Here is a 21,679-nt window from a genome sequence, read left to right on the forward strand (position 1 = left end):
GTTACTTCTTCAATCGTCTTTACAGACAGATTCCTGAATTCTTCTATGGTTGAGGCAATCTGAAGATACTTAGGGGACACTGATCGCAACATTTTCTTTACTACATAAGTTTCATTAACCACTTCTCCAAGTGCTCGGAGCTTGTTGACAACAGTTGAGATTTTTCCTGTGAAATCATCGACAGACTCACCATTTTCCATTCTCATGCTTTTGAGCTCCCATCTAAGAGCTTGTGCTCGTACTTCTTTGACCCTCTCTGCATCGAGGTTCATAACCTTGAGAGCATCCCATACCTCTTTAGCTTATTTCTTTACCCCCAACTGTAATAGGGTATCTTCGGTGATTGACAGTGCGGTTGTCGAAGCCGATCAAAAATAACCTTCTTGGTTATCAACAATTTACAACTGCAGATAGTGGTGAAGAATCGAATCCACAGAGAATTGATTACCTATTTATTTTTCTCAATCAAGACCAAGAGAACCAATTGAAAACACAATTGAAAGCAAGTTATTGAAAGTAGAACAAAGGTGAAGTACAATAAAAGTAAAAGGGGGGGTTTTGAGATTGTTTTGACTAACAACTATTGAAAGAAATTAAAACAGTAAGTAATCAAGATAAAACAGAAAATCAATATGAGAAAAGTCTAGTTGAAGATATGGATCCACTTTGGTTGCTTGAGTTGATCATTGAAACTTAGGTTTTCTTGATTGATTTAATAGATTAGTTATGGGGATGGAAGACGCTTCTCACCACCATGTCTCTCCTTATGATTAAATTAATTAGGGAACGTCTTCTAATCAATTACTAATTAACAAATTGCCAAGGAACGTCGTTGGGCCTTAGGCATCAAAACAATTGTCAATTGCATAAAGAATGAGAGAGATCTAACCCTAGCTACTCAAACGCATGAGATGTTGCTAGATCATGCAATTCCCTAGTTTTTACACCAAGTATTCTATGGACAGAATATTTCAAGCAATTACGGACTAACAAATATCCTAACCAACACTCAATTAACTTTGCAATCAAGAATCAAGTGGCCAATTTGATCAAAACAACAAAGTAATCTTTAGAATTAAGCACAATTGCATGAATATTGAATAAACCAAAAATAAACACTTTATGTTCAGATCTCACAACCCTTTAAACAACCTTAGTTTCAACCAAACTTCAACTAGAATAAGGTTTTCAGCCACTCATGGCTGAACCAAAACAGAAAAATAGAAGTAAAGAAGAAAGAAGATGAAGAACTAAGTGGTGGAGAGCCTTGGAAAGGCCTTGCCGATTCTTGGAAGAGAGGTGGAGATAAAAATCTCCTTTCTTGTCTTCTTGAAGCTTTTAAATAGATCTTGAGAGGCTCCTTAGGGTTTGGTGGCAGTCCATGAGTCTTTTAGAAGCTGTCCAAAGTGCCATTGGTCCCATATGTGCCTTCTTTGTGCATGGGTGAAGGCAAAAACGAGATGCATGTGATGGGGGGCAAGTGGGGGATCTTTGGTCTTTTTAATTGCTGCCCAAGGTTTTCAAGATGTTGCCTTAAGAGTTAAGAGGCTGCTCATGCACTAATAAGGAAGGTGGAGCCTCCTTTTGAAATTTGAATGTGCATGGCATGAAGTGGGAAACATGTGATCTTTGGATTTGGCTTCCTTAATAAGCTGGATCTTGAAATCTAATATTTGAATGTGAATCTTGAAGATTTGGATCTCAAAATACTTTCCTTGTTTGGCTCCTCAAATATGGCAACTTAAGATATGGCTTCTTGAATGAGGAAAGAGAGTGTTGAGAGGGATTTTTGGCTGCCTAAAATGAGATTCGGAGGCTGGAATTTTGACTCTGGATGCAAGGTTCGGCGGCCGAAGGTGGTAGAGTTTCGTCTCTAGAGTCCTCTTTCGGCCGCCGAAAGTGCCGCCGAAGGTGACTGGTTTTTGGCTTCCGAAAGTGCTTCCGAAGGTTGCTGAATTTTGGCTTCCTTTGGCATTTTTAAGAGCATTTTCTCCAATTTGTTTCTTCACACCTAATATTTGCAAAACATGATTAAAACTACAAAATTAGGTAGAATCGGTGCAAATAAACATCAATAAGATCATGAAAATATGGACTAAAATATGCTCTATCAAATACCCCCACACTTAAGCTTTTGCTTGTCCTCAAGCAAACAAACATAGTCAAATAAGTTCTCTTTGCCCTAGATCCTTATTACCACTTAAGCTCTTACTCTAAACCCCTATTTTGAATCATTGCAGTGAAGAATATATACATGAAGATTACTTACCTTCTTTCCTTGTTTCCCTTTGCTTACCATGGCTAGGATTTGTTTTCCTCAAGAGAGACCATACATGCACATTAATTAGTTAAGACTTTTTCTAGCTTTTGGATTGACTTGCCCTTACCTTGAAGTACTCTATTCAGGCTTTTGCACTTTAAATCTTTCTTGGGAAGGTCACCAACCTATTTTTGATGTCATGGTTTATATTTTTCAGTTGGTCACCTATCCAAGTGGCTACTAGCCTTGTTCATAGTCTTTTGACCATTGAAACAGTTCTTGAATTTGTGCTTTTGAGGTCTTTGCCTTTGCTGAATTTTCTTTCTCTCAATGATTTGGGCAAATCAACACCAATTGCTAAATCAAGTCACATTAAGTTCATTCACACAACTTCAATTTATTCTCATCAATTGAGGGTCGTCAATATATTTTTCACCATTGGCAAACTCAAAGATTCAATTCAAAAGGCAATTCTCAAACATGAATACAACCTACTGCAATTGATTCAACATAAGTTTAAAGAGTTATCACATCAATGGGGTCATGGAAAGAAAAACTCATCCAACATAGTTCATGAGTTTGAGTAGAGCAAAACAAAAGAAGAAGAAGGTTGTGGTTGTGGTTGTGTGTTTTATTGAAAGCATAAACAAATTAAAAATCAACTGTGGCTGATTAACTGAAAGAAATGCAAAACTGAAAGAAGAAAGGGAAAAAAAAAAATTTGCAGTCTGAAAGCATGTAAAATCGCAGAAGAGAAAGGAAGAAGAGGAGGAAAAGAAGAAAAGAGGAAGAAGGAAGAAGAAGTATGCACCCCCACACTTAAATCATGCATTGTCCTCAATGTAAAAGAAGAGAGAAAGAGAACAAAGGAATCTGAATACTCCCCTGGGGTGTGGTATGCATGGCATGATTACTTAGGCAGAGTGAGTGACGAACAAATGTTCTTCTGGGAACTCTTCTTTGACTGGGCATGGTGCAGAGCTAGAGGGAAGTCGGCTGAGGTGGTCTGCCACAAGATTCTCTTTGCCTTTCTGGTCTCTTATCTCTAGATCAAATTCTTATAGAAGTAGGATCTACCTAATGAGCCTTGGTTTTGCTTCTTTTTTCTTGATCAAATATCGCAAGGCTGCATGGTCAGAGTAGACAATGACTTTGGTTCCCAATAGATATGGTCTGAACTTTTCCAAAGCAAATATAACTGCCAAGAGTTCTTTTTCAGTTGTTGTGTAGTTGCTTTGTGTAGCATCTAGTGTGCGAGAGGCATAGTGAATGACATGGGGTGAGTTTCCCACACGTTGCCCCAAGACCGCTCCTACTGCATAATTGCTTGCATCACACATGATTTCAAAAGGCAGGTTCCAATCAGGCCCTTGAATAATTGGGGCAGTCACAAGCAATTCTTTAATCAAATCAAATGCCTTTTTGCAATCTGCATCAAAATCAAATGTTACATTTTATTGGAGCAATCTGCATAATGGCAAAGTAATTTTTGAGAAATCTTTGATGAATCTTCTGTAGAATCCTGCATGTCCAAGGAAGAAACGAATGTCTTTAACATTGGATGGGTAAGGCAGATTTTTGATGGTGTCCACTTTGGCTTTGTCCACTTCAATGCCTTTGGCTGAAACCACATGACCTAAGACCATACCTTGATTAACCATAAAGTGACATTTTTCATAATTAAGTACAAGGTTAGTCTCAACGCATCTTTGTAAGATCTTTTCTAAATTGATAAGGCATTCATCAAAAGAGTTGCCATGAACTGTGAAGTCATCCATAAATACCTCAATTGTCTTACCCACATGGTCAGAAAATATGCTCATCATGCATCGCTGAAAGGTGGCAGGTGCATTGCATAGTCCAAATGGCATTCTCCTAAAGGCGAAAGTGCCAAAAGGACAAGTGAAGGTAGTCTTCTCTTGATCTTCTGGAGCAACTGGAATCTAGTAGAAACCTGGATAGCCATCAAGACAACAATAGTTAGATTTACCTGCAAGCCTTTCCAGCATCTGATCAATGAAGGGAAGTGGGAAGTGGTCCTTCCTTGTTGCAGCGTTGAGCTTTCTATAGTCCATGCATACTCTCCATCCATTATGAACTCTTGTGGGAACAAGTTCTCCTTCAGCATTCGGAACAATGGTAATTCCAGTTTTCTTTGGAACTACATGTACAGGGCTCACCCAATTGCTATCAGAGATTGGGTATATGATGCCTGCATCAAGGAGTTTGACTATCTCTTTTTTCACTATCTCCATCATAGGGGGATTCAGTCTTCTTTGAGCATCTCTGACTGGCTTGCATTCATCCTCCATGTGAATTCTATGCATGCAGGTGGAGGGAGAAATACCTTTGATGTCATCGATGGTCCATCCTATGGCTCCTTTGTGTCTCTGTAGTACCTTCAAGAGGCTTGCTTCTTCTTGTTGGCTCAATTCATTGGACACTATTACTGGTAGTGTCTTGTTAGCTCCCAAGTACATGTATTTCAGATGGTCTGGGAGAGGTTTCAGATCTGAAGGTTATTGCAACGGAGTGTTAAAGGAGTTTGCTTGCGATGGAGGCTGCTGTGCGAGGTTCGGCGGCCGAATTTCTTCAGTTTGCGGAACGAGCTGTGGCGATGGATTCGGCTTCCGCAAGTCAGTGGGGTTCAACGGCCGAAAGATGTTCGGCGGCTGAAGGACGTCTTCTTTTTGCTCAATGTGTTGCAAAAGTGGCACAATAGAATCGGGTTTCTGAGGGGCAGTAGGGTTCGGCGGCCGAAGGTGGGCTATGTTCGGCGGCCGAATGTCTTCTGTCTACGCAACCTCTATCTGCTGAATGCTGCAGATGGTTTCTTTCAGTTTCAGGTTTTCAGTCCTGCAAAGATCATCATCTAAAATACAATCTTGATTCTCATTAAACACATCTTGGCTTAAACAATCAATAATATCAAGACCATAAACTGGAGACATATCATGTGGATATTTCATGGCATCATATATGTAACAGCCCGGAAACCGGTACCCTGCCGTAACGGCTCCAAACTGTTCGGCGCTAGGATCCAGATCGGCTTAAGGCCGCCGGGACCCGTAGCAAGCCAAACATACCTCCTATCACCTGGTCAAATCCCATACATGAACAAAAACTTTAACATAAAAACTGTAACATATGATGTATAAACCGAGCCTGACCTGTATGCGACATAACTGAAAACATAAAAGGATCCCCTACTAGAGCCCTCATAACTCTAGTTGGGTCAACATAACATACATCAAGCTGGGATACATCCAAAGAACTAGAACCTAACCTGTGCATGCATCAAACCACAAACATAAGACCTCCTCTAGGGTCCTCATCCATTACCATAGCGTGGTAAACAACACATGCCACAAGATCAGTTCAAACACATCTCAACATCTAAAACATAACATACATCATATATTGAACAGGGACTAACCAAGTCTTAGGGCCAAGCACATTTCTAATCCATAAACATAACTCTTACAATACATAACATCTTACAAATCATTATCAATATACATGTCCACACTAAAAGTACTAAGCTAATACTATTACATAAGCTTAACCTTTACCCTTGACGTCCTCCTGGACTACTTCTGACCTGCAAAACTGGGGTTAGGGGAGAGGGGTGAGCTAAAAAGCCCAGTGAGTAGAAACAGAGAAAACAGTTCATTAATTACATGCTCTCATGAAATGCGTCAGAACACAAAGAAATCACATAACCTGGTCCGTCTCGGGGCTCATGCAGATAAATATTCCCCACGGATTATTTTTGAGAGTTCCTTTTTGCTAGCATCCTTTACTCTCAAGGATCGGACATGACCTCAAAATTCCCTCTGTCGGTGCCCGGCTCCCCCAAAGGAGCTCACACAGGACTTTCACATACATGACAGGGTACCTAGTCCACAGAGAGCGCACAGGGACTTTCCTATATGTACTTGTCCGGCTCTCAAAGGACTTACCCAAGACTCAATGACAGATATGGGCTATTGAAGTCGCCTTGGTCCAAACCTTCCTCCAACAACATCAAATAATGCAATGCGCCACCTTCGTGAACTAGTGCAAACAACCTACTACATATAATCATGATGCATGAACATGCTTTAGGCATTTGATTTTCTTAAAATAAAAGATTAAGTTAGTTCTACTCACCTCTGGCAGACGCTGGACCGACTCTGCAACTGCTAACACTGATGGCCTCCTCGATCCCTCGGGTCCGATCCTACACAGGTGGACTCGAATGAGGTGCCAACACACTCTAAACAACTCATAAACAACTCCCCAAAAATCCTCTAAAACATCACTTAAACATGCATAGAAAACAACCTTGAAAAGGCTGGACAGGGCACTTTCGGCGGCACCTTCGGCGGCCGAACCCTCCCTCCAGAGACGAAACTCGGGCACTTTCGGCGGCACCTTCGGCGGCCGAAAGTCCCACTCCAGAGACGAAATTCAGGCACTTTCGGCGGCCGAATCCTTCCTTCGGCGACCGAAAGTCTGCTTTCAAGCCAAAACTCAAGTTTCGGGGGCAAGGTTAGGCGGCCAATCCATGCATCCAGAGGCAGGTTCGGCGGCCAAAACCACCTTCGGCGGCCGAACCTGAGTTCTTCCCAGAAGGGCAGAACTCAGCTTCACATGCATTCAAGCCTCCCAAACCTTCCAAGCACCCCAAAACAAGCACCCAACTTTACCAAAACATGCATAAACCTTAAACCATGCATAAAGGAGCATAAACTAACATAAACTCCTCAACACAAACATCACATAACATACATTGGGCATAAAACCCACATAAATCCTAACATGCATATCTACCCATACTCTACCCTTAAAACCTTCATAAAAATCATTAAAAACACTGGGGAAGCAAAGATCTACACTTACCTCTTGAAGATCGAGGGTTGGTGTGACCCAAAGCTTGAGGTGTGGAGAATCCAAGCTCCAAAAGCTCCAAGCTCTCCAAACCTTGATCCAAGCTTTAAAACTCTTCAAAATAACCATAAAACTCATGAAAACATGAAGGAGATGAAGAAAAACATGAAAACGGCCAAGGGAGGACAAAAACTCACCTGAGCTCGAGAATGGGGAGAAAACTCGTCCATTTCCGATCTGAGGGTCCTTTATAGGTGGCCTGGTTGAAGACCTTCGGTGGCCTAACGTGCCCCCTAAACTCATGCATGTTCGGCGGCCGAACTTGACTTTCGGCGGCCGAACCTTGGCTCGTTCAAACAAGACTTTCGGAGGCCAAAAGCGCTCCCGAAGCCTTCCCATGTTCGGCGGCCGAACTTCACTTTCGGCGGCCGAACCTGGCAAACGCCTCCTTGGTCTTTTTCTTTCCAAAACTCATTTCCTTTCCATTTAAAACCATGAAATCAGTAAAAACACATTTTACCCCTCTAGACGCCTCTGGCATCTTCAGAATTCCATATTCCAACGGAGGTTCCGCCGGAAGGTAGGGATTCCGATGCCGGAATCTAGCCGGGTATTACAATATACATTGTACTTAATGATTTCCCCTTCAAATTCCATGGTGAGAGTACCATCATGCACATCAATTTTAGTTCTAGCAGTGCTTAAGAAAAGACGTCCAAGAAGAATGTCAGAACTAGTATTGCAACTATCTTCCTTGGTATCAATCACATAAAAATCAGCAGGAAAGACAAGTTCATCTACTTGGACTAACACATCTTCTAAAACACCTATGAGATATACCACAGATCTATCAGCTAGCTGTATCACAACTCTTGTTTCTTTAAGTGCACATGTATTGAGAGATTTATAGATGGAGAGAGGCATGACATTGATAGATGCACCTAAATCACACATGACTTTCTTGATACCAACATTCCCAATTTTGCAAGAGATAGCAAACATACCTTTGTCCTTGCATTTGGTAGGGAGTTCTCTTTTAATAACAGCAGTAACTACCTCACCTACACTCACTTTTTCTCTTTCGGCAAGCTTTCTTCTATTGGTGCAAAGCTCCTTCAGAAATTTTGCATACCTAGGAATTTGCTTGACAGCATCTAGTAGTGGTATGTTGATTTCCACCTTTCTGAAAGTCTCGAGGATCTCCTTTTCTTCCTTTTCTTTTTGTGTTCTTTCAAATCTTTTTGGAAAAGGAGGTGGGATGTGAAAACTTACCTTGGGATCAGTCTTGTGTGCAGGAGTGGTGTCAGATTGCGCTGGAGGTGTTGCAGAGGCTTGCCTTTGCGCAGATGGTTCTTCAGAATGCGTCAGGGTGGCTTATGGATCGATTGATCTTTGCGCAACTTGCTTCTCTTGCTCATAACAAGCATCTTGAAGCTCTTTCCCACTTCTCAAAGTAATGGCACTTATATTTTGTTTGGGATTTGCTTCAGTTTGGGATGGCAACTTTCCTTGAGCTTCCAATCTGTTTATGGAGGTGGCCATTTGTCCCATCTGTTGTTGCATCATTTGCAAGGTTTTTACTACCTCATTAAGAGTGTTATTGTCAGTGGGAGGTGCTGGTTGAGCTTGGCTTCTTTGGTAGTTCTGATGATTGTTAGTTCTCCCAGAGCTGAAATTGGGGTGGTCTCTCCAGCCTAGATTGTATGTGTTGGAATATGGATCATGTCTTGGCTGGTTGTTGTATCCTCCAATGGCATTTGCTTGATGATGGTCTTCTTGGAATGTAGGACACTGATCAGTTGGATGTCCTACATATGAGCAGATCCCACATGGCCTAGGTGGCTGGGGTGCTTAAATCTGTTGTACCACATCAACGATAACATTTTTTATAACAGATGTTAGCTCAGAAATAGTGGGAAAACTTATCTCATTGGTTCTTTATAGTTGCTTCTCTTCTCCATACTGCCTAAATGAGGCTGCAAGGGTAGATATTAACTCTTTCATCTCCCTTGGTGACTTGTCTAGGATGGATCCTCCACAAGCTACATTTATGAGTTTCCTTTCTGAGGGAATCAATCCTCCATAGAAAAACTGTATGAGGGCCTTGTCTGACATATCATGTTGTGGACAGCCTGTGCAAAGTCTTTCAAACCTTTCCCAATAATCATATAAGTCCTCAGTTTGTTTTTGCCTTATGCTAGTGATTTCTCTTATTATGCCAATTGATTTAGATGGTGGGAAGTATTTGTCCAAAAAGGTTTGGACCATATCATCCCAAGAAGTTATAGATCCAGGTGGCAAATAAAATAACCAATCCTTAGCATGGTCATCTAAAGGGAAAAGTTCTCAATTTAACATGATCTTCAGATATCCCTTGAGGTCTCATGGATGAACAAATAATATTAAATTCTTTTAAGTGCTTATGTGGATTTTCATTCTCTCTACCTCTAAACTTAGGAAGAATATGGATCAGACCTGTCTTGAGTTCAAAGGGAACTGTAAGAGGTGGATAGGTGATGCAAAGTGGAGCATAATCACCTATAGGAGTGGCTAACTCCCTCATGGTTCTTTCTCTTTGTGCTTGTGGTCTATTTGCTGGATTTTCTTGGACTATTTGGCCTTGGACAGCATGTCCATCATGGGCAGCAGCTGGTGCTTGAGGTTCTGCCATTGGTGCAAAATTCGGTTGCTGGAGTGAAGGACTTTCGGCGGCCGAAGGTTGATGAGGTTCGGCAGCCGAAGGTTGGGCAGAACGCTCTATGGCTTGCTTTCCTAGTCTTCTGAATGTGCGTTCAATTTCTGGATCAAAGGGCAGTGTGTCTCTGCGTTCAGATCTGGTCATGAAAGAAAATAAACAAGTGAAATCAACTCTCCAGCAACGACGTCAAATTTTGACAGTGTAGTTGTCGAAGTCGGTAAAAAATAACCTTATTGGTTATCAACAATTTACAACTGCAGATAGTGGTGAAGGATCGAATCCACAGAGAATTGATTACCTATTTATTTTTCTCAATCAAGACCAATTGAAAACACAATTGAAAGCAAGTTATTGAAAGTAGAACAAAGGTGAAGTGCAATAAAAGTAAAAGAGGGGTTTTGAGATTGTTTTGACTAACAACTATTGAAAGAAATTAAAACAGCAAGTAATCAAGATAAAACAGAAAATCAATATGAGAAAAGTCTAGTTGAAGATATGGATCCACTTTGGTTGCTTGGGTTGATCATTGAAATTTAGGTTTTCTTGATTGATTCAATAGATTAGTTATGGGGATGGAAGACGCTTCTCACCACCATGTCTCTCCTTATGATTAAATTAATTAGGGAACGTCCTCTAATCAATTACTAATTAACAAATTGTTAGGCATCAAAATAATTGTCAATTGCATAAAGAATGAGAGAGATCTAACCCTGGCTACTCAAACGCATGAGATGTCGCTAGATCATGCAATTCCCTAGTTTTTACACCAAGTGTTCTATGGACAGAATATTTCTAGTAATTACGGACTAACAAATATCCTAACCAACAATCAATTAACTTTGCAATCAAGAATCAAGTGGCCAATTTGATCAAAACAACAAAGCAATCTTTAGAATTAAGCACAATTGCATGAATATTGAATAAACCAAAAATAAACACTTTATGTTCAGATCTCACAACCCTTTAAACAACCTTAGTTTCAACCAAACTTCAACTAGAATAAGGTTTTCAGCCACTCATGGCTGAACCAAAACAGAAAAATAGAAGTAAAGAAGAAAGAAGATGAAGAACTAAGTGGTGGAGAGCCTTGGAAAGGCCTTGCCGATTCTTGGAAGAGAGGTGGAGATAAAAATCTCCTTTCTTGTCTTCTTGAAGCTTTTAAATAGATCTTGAGAGGCTCCTTAGGGTTTGGTGGTAGTCCATGAGTCTTTTAGAAGCTGTCCAAAGTGCCATTGGTCCCATATGTGCCTTCTTTGTGCATGGGTGAAGGCAAAAACGAGATGCATGTGATGGGGGGCAAGTGGGGGATCTTTGGTCTTTTTAATTGCTACCTAAGGTTTTCAAGATGTTGCCTTAAGAGTTAAGAGGCTACTCATGCACTAATAAGGAAGGTGGAGCCTCCTTTTGAAATTTGAATGTGCATGGCATGAAGTGGGAAACATGTGATCTTTGGATTTGGCTTCCTTAATAAGCTGGATCTTGAAATCTAATATTTGAATGTGAATCTTGAAGATTTGGATCTCAAAATACTTCCCTTGTTTGGCTCCTCAAATATGGCAACTTAAGATATGGCTTCTTGAATGAGGAAAGAGAGTGTTGAGAGGGATTTTCGACTGCCTAAAATGAGTTTCGAAGGCTGGAATTTCGACTCTGGATGCAAGGTTCGACGGCCGAAGGTGCCGCCGAAGGTGGTAGAGTTTTGTCTCTAGAGTCCTCTTTCGGCCGCCGAAAGTGCCGCCGAAGGTGACTGGTTTTTGGCTTCCGAAAGTGCTTCCGAAGGTTGCTGAATTTTGGCTTCCTTTGGCATTTTTAAGAGCATTTTCTCCAATTTGTTTCTTCACACCTAATATTTGCAAAACATTATTAAAATCACAAAATTAGGTAGAATCGGTGCAAATAAACATCAATAAGATCATGAAAATATGGACTAAAATATGCTCTATCAGTGATCCCTTGAAAGATTGCTGCCAATGCAATCCGGTCTGAACGAGGATCAACTGGATCTTCCGACTCAACGACATCCCAAACACCTTGAGCTTGCATATATACTTGCATCTTGATTGCCTAAACCGCATAATTTGTCTTAGTTAGGAGCGAATACTGTAGAGAGACACCCCCTTCTCTTACGGGCGCTCTTACTACCGCTTCTGTCATCTGTCTAGTTTCTGTCGTCTGACCACCATTGTCACCGTTACCACTACGGACATCACTCGACGATGATGATTCGTGCCGAGGCATGTATTTGGGCATAAACAAGGTCCTGAGCTCTGATACCAAGTGAAGACTGAGAGGCTGATCTCTTGTAACCTCTTAATCTGATCTCCTGAAAGCAAGTGAACACAGGAGCCGAGCTCCGACCTGTTGTGACTCTGCAGCGAATCTCTGAGAAGCCGATCTCCTTTATCGAACGGGAGCACTCCTCCTCTTACGAACACTCTAGCAGGACTGACGACCACCTGCAATTCTCTCAAACCAGACTTACAAGATTGTGAATGTTGCTCTGTGCAGAGTGTCAACTCTGTTATTGAAAAATTAGCCAATCAATTTGTTTCGACTTTTCATTCTTATTTATACTGAATCAAATCAACTATTACAAACTGAAAACAAAATTTACTCCGACCTTGAAGCCACATCCCGCAAGACTCAGGTTACAGAATACGTGGGCAACAGACTCTTAACAAATTAAAACCATATAGAACACGTGGGTACGTGTTTTATTAAAACAGAAAACAGTGCACGTGAATACGTGCTTAACAAAAAATGGTGCGTACAGGCTTACTTTCATCAAAGGCTACAATCGTGATCCCTGGATAGCAATTAATAAGCTAATTCTGTGATATTGGAAAACCTTGCTGTTTTCTTGAACCAAAGTTTGCTAGACAGGTGGTCAGACTGCATAAAATCATTGGCAATGCAGTTACTGAGAACCGTCATTTGTGGTTGGTATGGGTTCTACTCAGCTATTTCAAGCCGTGCTATATGCACTTTCTTCTCAAGATGCAGACCAACCCATCAGTGTTGTATCTACAGCTGCATACTTTTCTGTAAGTGTGTGTTTGCGTCACTGAGATGGTAGAATCTTCCCTCCACATCTTTGGACTAAAATCGGTTCCACTCTCATTCCAGTCTTATCAGACAATAACAGAATGCCTCAAGACAGGGCTATACAAATGGGAAGGAGATGTTGGAAGTTTCACAAAAGAAGGGTGATTTATCGAACCGGTGAGATGCCCGAACTATCCAGATGGATTTGTGAGGGACTCTGTGCTGAGTAGAAGTGAGGGTGTATTGGTGCACGATTTTGATTACTACTGGCCACAGTACACGCCGATCACTTCTTCGGCTGACTACGATATTATGTTGTTCACCGTCTCCAAGACCACTGGGCGTGCTGGTATGTGCATTGGGTAGTAATTTGTAAATCCCACCTTTCTACGGTAGCTGCTGCATTGATTTTGACTAACTCTTCTCTCCTCACTGCAGACCAGTTGGGCTCTTGTTAAAGATAGAGAGATCGCCAAAAGAATGGTGAAATACATCGAGCTCAACACCATTCCAAGGATTCGCAACTATGAGCTGCAAAGGTGCTGACCAGATTCATGCATGAAAAAATCCATCACGAATTTGAGATATACATAAATATCTCAGATAAATAGATTCATGCATGAAAAAATCAGATCAACTTTCATCTGTTTTGCATTTATAGTGGACCATATTAATCTAAAAATTACCCAACAACTCAAATCTGTCATATTTACATGTTTCCACAATCCTCTTGTTTGACATGATTTATTTTATAAGAAAAAATTTAAATAAATTTTTAAAAAATTATGCAAGATTTTTTTTTAATGAAAACTTTTTAAATTAAAAATAATTAAATTCATTCATGGTAAATAAAAAAATCTTAAAAAGAAATCAATTATATTGGATTTTTACAAATTTTTTTATTTCAAGCATAGAGAATAAGAAATCAATAAATACAATCACTTGGTTATTATTGAGGCAACTTGCTAAATACAATCACTTGTCTTCCAGAAGCCACACCTTGTGCTCAATTTGCTAAAACTAATTCTACATTTCTAATACTAAGATTTTGAGTGATTTGCAATGGAAGGTTGCTAGGGTATTTATACAAGATCTACATGATATTATTGAGGCAAGAAATTAAATAGAATATTTTAAAAACTATTTTGTTTAAGATATGACAATAATTATTTACGTTAATCGTTAACTATAATGGTTTATCAGGTCAAGAGAAGACTATTCATGTCAAGTTATTTTGAATATTTATAGAAATAATAAAATATTTTAAGTTATCAAAAATATAATTCAAGTGAAACTATTTTGAATATTGAAAAAATAATAAAATATTTTAAGTTACTAGAAATACAATTCATGTGAAGTTATTTTGAATACTGATAAAAATAATAAAATATTTTTAAGTTAGGAGAAATACAATTCACATGAAGTTGTTTTGAATAGTAACAAAAATAATAAAATATTTAAAGTTATGACAAAGTTATTCACGTGAACTTGTTTTAAATTTTATAAAAATAATAAAATATTTTAAGTTTAATATTATTCAAGTTAAATTTCAGGATATCATTTAAAGGATAGAAACTATTTTATGTGCAAAGTTAAAAAAGAACAGTATCAAAGACAAGATGAAACCATTATCGTGAGTCTTTAAAAGCACTTAAAAGAAAGAAATATAATCACTTATGCAAATCTAAAGGATATATATATATATATATATATATATATGTATATATTGAAATTGTTCTCGACATTTAAAAAGTATTGAAAATTTTCTGACACATGATAAAATTCATTAGCTTAAATTTTCAAAAATTCATGTAAAATTACATGTTTTTGTTTGGATTAAAACATTTAAAAAAATTACTATTCAACTAAAAATAAATTAAATTCAAGCTGCTTCAAAACAATTAACTTAGTGGTAAATTAAAAGAGTCACAAAAAATAAAATTCTATCAATTCTCGATCCAATACAAAGTTTCCATTTGTTTACAACTCGATAACAATAAAACACCTTTAAAAAACATAATTAAGATAAAAAAAAAGCAAGAAAATGGAAATGATAAAGGAAAGAAGTAAAAAAAAAAAAAATCTAGAAAATAATTAACCAAGAAAAACAAAAGACAAGAGTAGTAGCTTTTAATATTCCTTTTACGCTTGTGCTTCAATATAATAAAATAATAATTTAATTCTTATAATAGAACATGTGTATATTTGAGGATTTATTATTATTATCAAGATTTAATGATAGTGTCCTATATTTTTTAGAGATCTAGCATAAAAAACTAAGATACTTTTTTTGGAAAATAGGAGGTGAGATTTGTTGATTCTTGAGAAAAAATTCCTTATGGGAAATGTATTCAAGGGTGGGCAATAAACCTACCACCACATATTAGTGCCATGTCAATTGTACCATTTCTCTCTTTTTTTCTTCTTTTGTTTTTTCTTAATACAAATTAAGAAATGCCAACGTAGTTGTTTTAACATTCATTTTCATTTCAAAGCTCAAGAACATGGTGAATATCGATCCTCTGTTCTTGCTTCTACTTCTTACGTTCAACTTTTGAGTAATTCTCTTCTAATATTTTGCAAACTTCTGAAAATATTTTGTTGCTTTCCAGTAAATTTTGATAATTTTCTTTCGCTAAAATGCTCTAAAAATAAGGAATCTCACTGATTTCAATCGGTTCGTATGAGTTTTTAAATTCCTTTCAAAGCCTCGTACCCATCATTCAGTACCCTTCCAAATCTTCTTTGCCCAAATTGCGTATGTTGTAGGTCGAGGCACTATTCAGACTTTTTCCCAATGCCTTTATAGTTGTCTTCTAGACTTTGGGCTAAACTTCTTCCTCTAGGTTTTTCACTACTCATATCTACCCAGATTCTGAAAAACAGCTATAAGCTCTATTTTGCTTGTTGCTTTTTTGAAAGAACTCTGTTCCTTCGACTCTGCTTTCTAACCTTTGTTGGGAAGAAAAATGGCCACGTTCAGAACGTCTTCACAGTGACGAACTTGCTGGTGATTTCTCTAGGAATAAATGTGAGTTTCATGTTGAGGCTGTTGTACGAAAATGTTGACATAAAGAGAGAGCACATGACTATTGCCGATCCCTTCATTGAGTTACTGCCTACGCAGAGGGCGCATCTATCCTTGTCCTCTTCGTCCTCCTCCGCAGCTACTTTCCCTAGTGGAGACAAAGACAAAATGATCAATATCTCGGCTAATATGTACAAACAAAAATATCCTTTGTATATGTAAAGAAATATGATGGAATTACATGTGCAACATTTGCATAGTTGAAGTGCGAAGAACCTGTCGAAGACTGTGAGAGCTTCCTCCATTCTAACAAGATCTCGACGAGTGGGAGACACTTTGGAGTTGGTCCGGAATACGTCAGGATTAGTTTGCTAGATAGTGACAACAATTTTCAATTATTTTTGGAGAGATCGTCCAACATTCACACGGATAATCTTTTTTCTTTTTTCCTTTCTTTTTCAACGCTTCCTGTATTTGTAAACCCATAACGAGACTATTTCAAGGTCTACCATCGTAAAGAGACTAATTCAATCTTTTCCATCACAAGTGCTATTTTTTCTGCACATGAAAAACGCAAATGAAGCAAGACTTCTTATTCAATTTCTATTACTGCATTTAAAATTTAATTAATTAATTATTTAATTTTTTAGTATGTGACATTCTTAATGCAATCAGTTCTTGCAGTATAAAGTTTGCAATAACTAATTTCTTAAATATAAAACTTCATTATCCCATCATCTCTGCAACAATTTCTCAAACGAGTGAATCTCACAAGTAACGGCAACAACAAATTATTTTACGGAAAATTCATAACCAATTTTATTAAATATACAATACTACAATTTAATGAAAAAAACTTTCTAAACTCAATCTATCATGAATTTGAGATACAGATAAATATCTCAGATAAATAGATTCATGCATGAAAAAATAAAAAAATCATATGGATCAATTTTAATCTGTTTTGCATTTATAGTAGACCAAATTTATCTAAAAATTACCCACAAACTCAAATCTGTCATCTTTACATCTAATCATAATCCCCTGGTTTGACATTATTTATTTCATAAGAAAAATTTTAAATAAATTCTTAAAAAATTATCCAAGATTTTTATTTTTTATAATGAAAACTTTTTAAAGTAAAGTAATTAAATTCTTTTATTATAAAAAAATATATTAAAAAAAATCAATTGAATTGAATTTTTATAAAATTTTTTATTTTAAAAAGAGAGAATAAGAAATCAATAAATTATTTTAAGACTATATATCAAGTCCGATGCTAGGTAGTCACATTAACTAAAATACCCAATATTGATAGTTAAATAATTTCAATATGCATTACATCACTCACAATTTATTCCTTTGAAGAATGCAAATGTGCAATTAAGTTGGGTCTTTCAAAAGCCACAACTTGTGCTAAACTACCTAAAACTAATCCTACATTTCTAACACAAAGATTTTGATTGATTCTCAATGAAAGATTGCTAGGATATTTATACAAAATCTACGTGTTATTATTGAGGCAAGAAATTAAATAGAAATATTTTAAAAGATACGACAATAATTATTCATGTGAATGACTAACTATAATGGTCTATCATGTCAAAAAAGACTATACACTTAAAATGATTTTGAATTGAGAAATACGTGAAACTGTTTTGAATATTAACAAAAATAATTAAATATTTTAATTTACGAAAAAGACAATTCAGGTGAATCTGTTTTGTATACGGACAAAAATAATAAAATATTTTAATTTACGAGAAATACAATTCACATAAAGTCGTTTTAAATACTGACAAACATGATCAAATATTTTAAATTACAAGAAATATAATTCATGTGAAATTGTTTTGAATACTGAAATAAATGATGAAATATTTTAAATTACAATAAATATTATTAACGTGAAATTTTTTTAAAGCTGATAAAAATAATAAAATATTTTAAGTTACGACAAACATTATTTATGTGAATTTATTTTAAATCTGACAAAAATAATAAAATATTTTAAGTTACCTGAAATATCAAAATATCATTTAGAAGAAAAAAAATGTATATCTTAATGTACTTAAATTTAAAATGAAAAAAATTTAAATATAAAGTTAATTTTGACATTAATTAACAAGAATTAAAATTTTTTATAATATGATAAAAATCAGTTTAGAGGAAGAAAATCAATAGATAGAATAAGAAATCAATGAATTTTTTATTTTAAATAGAGAGAATAAAAAATTAATAAACTGTTTCGTAGACTAGCTATATATCAAGTGTGATGCTAAGTAATCCCATTAACTAAAATATCCAAAATATATGGTTAAATAATTTCAATATGCAGTATATCACTCATAATTTATATATAAAAAAAATAAAAAATAAAACAACAAGAGGAGGATAAAATCTAATAATAAGCTAAATTTTGATTTATTTGAAGAATGCAAATGAGCAATTAAGTTGAGAAAGTAACCTTATGTGTATAGAATTAAAGATGCAGCTTTACAGACCATGCCTTCAACTTCTAAGAAGACAACCACTTGTCCTCCAGAAATCACACCTTGTGTTGAACTAGCTAAAACTAATCCTACATTTTTAACACTAGGATTTTGAGTGATTCGCCATGGAAGTTTGCCAGGTATTTATACAAGATCTATATGATATTATTGAGGTAAGAAATTACATGGAAATATTTTAAAAATTATTTTATTTAAGATATAACAGTAATCCTCTAGAAAAATGGTTAACTATAATGGTTTAGGAAAAGACTATACACGTAAAGTTATTTTGGATATTGACAAAAATAATAAAATATTTTACGATGTTATATTGAATATCGATAAAAATGATAAAATATTTTAAGTTATGAGAAATACAATTTACGTGAAATTGTTTTGAATACTAATAAAAATAATAAAATATTTTAAATTACAAGAAATATAATTTACATGAAGTTATTTTGAGTACTTATTTTGAGTACTAACAAAAATAATAAAATATTTTAAGTTACGAGAAATATAATTCATATGAAATTGTTTTGAATAGTAACAAAAATAGTAAAAAGTTTTAAGTTACGACAAAATTATTCGCGTGAAGTTGTTTTAAATTTGACAAAAATAAATAAATATTTTATTCGCGTGAAGTTGTTTTAAATTTGACAAAAATAAATAAATATTTTATGTTATGATAAATATTATTCACATGAAAGTTTAGGATATCATTTAAAAAAAAGAAATAATTTTATGTGTAAAATTAAAAGAGGATAGTATCAAAAGACAAGATGGAATCATTCTCGTGAGTTTTTAAAAACACTTAAAAAGAAAGAAAATATAACTTATGCAAATCTAAAGGAGATACATATACATTAATCATATTGTTAAATATTTTGTCATTTCTCATTTAAACTAATTGGATTGGAGAAGGCTTTTTACTATGTTTTTCTTTTTAATTGAAATTAAGAGTTTCGTAAAGTTTTAAATTAATTAATATATTTTCATTTAAAATAAAGATATTGAACTTTTTGAATTTAAAAAATAAAATTATATATAATTTTATAAAAATTTATTTATTTTAAATCATTGGAAATGAATTCTATGAGTTATTTTAGTTTGGACCTCATAAAATAAATAAAAAATAATTAAGTTGAGAAAGTAACCTTAAGTGCATAGAATTGAAGATATAGCTTTACGGATCATGCCTTTAACTTCTAAGAAGACCATCACTTGTCTTCAAAGGGCTATACCTTATGCTGAATTAGCTAAAACAAATCATACATTTTTAACACTAAGATTTTGAGTGATTCGAAATGGAAGGATGCTGAGATATTTATACAAGATCAATTTAAATAAAAATATTTTAAAAATTATTTTGTTTAAGATACGACAATAAGCATTTACATGAATAGTTGACTATAATGATTTATCAGGTCAGGAAGAAACTATTCACGTGAAGTTGTTTTGAGTACTTATAAAAATAATAAAATATTTTAAGTTATGAGAAATATAATTCACGTGAAACTGTTTTGAATTTTGACAAAAATAATAAAATATTTTAAATTACGAGAAATACAATTCTCGTGAAGTTATTTTAAATACTAATAGAAATGATAAAATATTTTAAGTTACGAGAAATATAATTCACGTGAAATTGTTTTGAATAGTAACAAAAATAATAAAAAGATTAAAGTTCCGAAAAAGTTATTCACGTGAAGTTGTTTTAAATTTGTTGTTTTGAATAGTAACAAAAATAATAAAAGATTTAAAGTTTCGACAAAGTTATTCACGTGAAGTTGTTTTAAATCTAATAAAATAATAAAATATTTTAAGTTTAACAAATATTATTTACGTTAAAATTTTAGGATATTATTTAAAGGAAAGACGACAAATATTATTTACGTTAAAATTTTAGGATATTATTTAAAGAAAAGATGATTTTATGTGCAAAGTTAAAAGAGGACAGTATTAAAAATAAGATGGAACCATTCTCATGAGTCTTTAAAAGCACTTAAAAAGAAAGAAAATATAATCACTTATGCAAATATAATATATATATATATATTATATTGAAATTGTTCCTAACATTTAAAAAGTATTGAAAGTTTTTCTGAAACATTATAAAATTCATTCACTTAAATTTTCAAATATTCATGTAAAAGTTACATGTTTCTTTTTGGATTAAAACATTTAAAATTATTCCTTAAAAATAAATTAAATTCAAGCGGCTCCAAACTAATTAAATTAGTAGTACATTGCAGAAGTCATCAAAAATAAAACTCTATCAATTCTCAGCTCAAAATAAAGACTCCATTTGTTTACGACTCAGTAGTGATAAGACATCTTTGAAAAGCATAATTAATAGGAAAAAGAAAAGGAAAGGAAATGGAAATGTAAAAGGAAGAAAAATAAAAAAGAAAAATAAAATCTAGAAAACAATAAACCAAGAAAAACAAAGAATGGGAGTAGCAGCTTTTAATATTCCTTTTACGCTCGTGCTTCAAGTGTGATCCTAGACAGTCACATCAACTAAAATACCCAAAATTTATAGTTCAATAATTTTAATATGCATTGCATCACTCATAATTATTTGTTTGAAGAATGCAAATAAACAATTAAGTTGAGAAAGTAACCTTAAGTGCATAGAATTGAAGATGCAACTTTCTAGACCATGCCTTCAACTTCTAAGAAGACAATCACTCGTCTTCCAAAAGCCGCACCTTGTGCTGAACTAGCTAAAACTTATCCTACACTTCAAACACTAAGATTTTGATTGAATCTCAATGGAAGGTTGCTAGGGTATTTATACAAGATATACACGATATTTATCGAGGTCGAGACAAGAAATTAAATAGAAATATTTTAAAAGATATGACAATAATCATTCACGTGAATGGCTAATTATAATGGTTTATTATGTCAGAAGAAGACTATTCACATGAAATTGTTTTGAATACTAACAAAAATAATAAAATATTTTAAATTATGAAAAATACAATTCACGTGAAACTGTTTTGAATACTGACAAAAATAATAAAATATTTTAATTTACAAGAAATACAATTCACGTGAAATTATTTTAAATACTGACAAACATAATCAAATATTTTATGTTACAAGAAATATAATTCGCGTCAAATTGTTTTGAATACTGACAGAAATGTTGAAATATTTTAAGTTACATCAAACATTATTCACGTGAAGTTGTTTTAAATCTGACAAAAACAATAAAATATTTGAAGTTACGACAAACATTATTCACGTGAATTTGTTTTAAATCTGACAAAAAC

General features: G+C 34.9%; 1 pseudogene; it reads left to right on the top strand.

Moving 5' to 3' along the window:
* Positions 1-12,590: 12,590 nt before the first annotated feature.
* On the top strand, positions 12,591-16,125 carry LOC110600594 (annotated as a pseudogene).
* The last annotated feature ends 5,554 nt before the right edge of the window (positions 16,126-21,679 follow it).

This window comes from Manihot esculenta, chromosome 14, assembly GCF_001659605.2.
Source record: "Manihot esculenta cultivar AM560-2 chromosome 14, M.esculenta_v8, whole genome shotgun sequence".
Classification (NCBI taxonomy): Eukaryota; Viridiplantae; Streptophyta; class Magnoliopsida; order Malpighiales; family Euphorbiaceae; genus Manihot; species Manihot esculenta.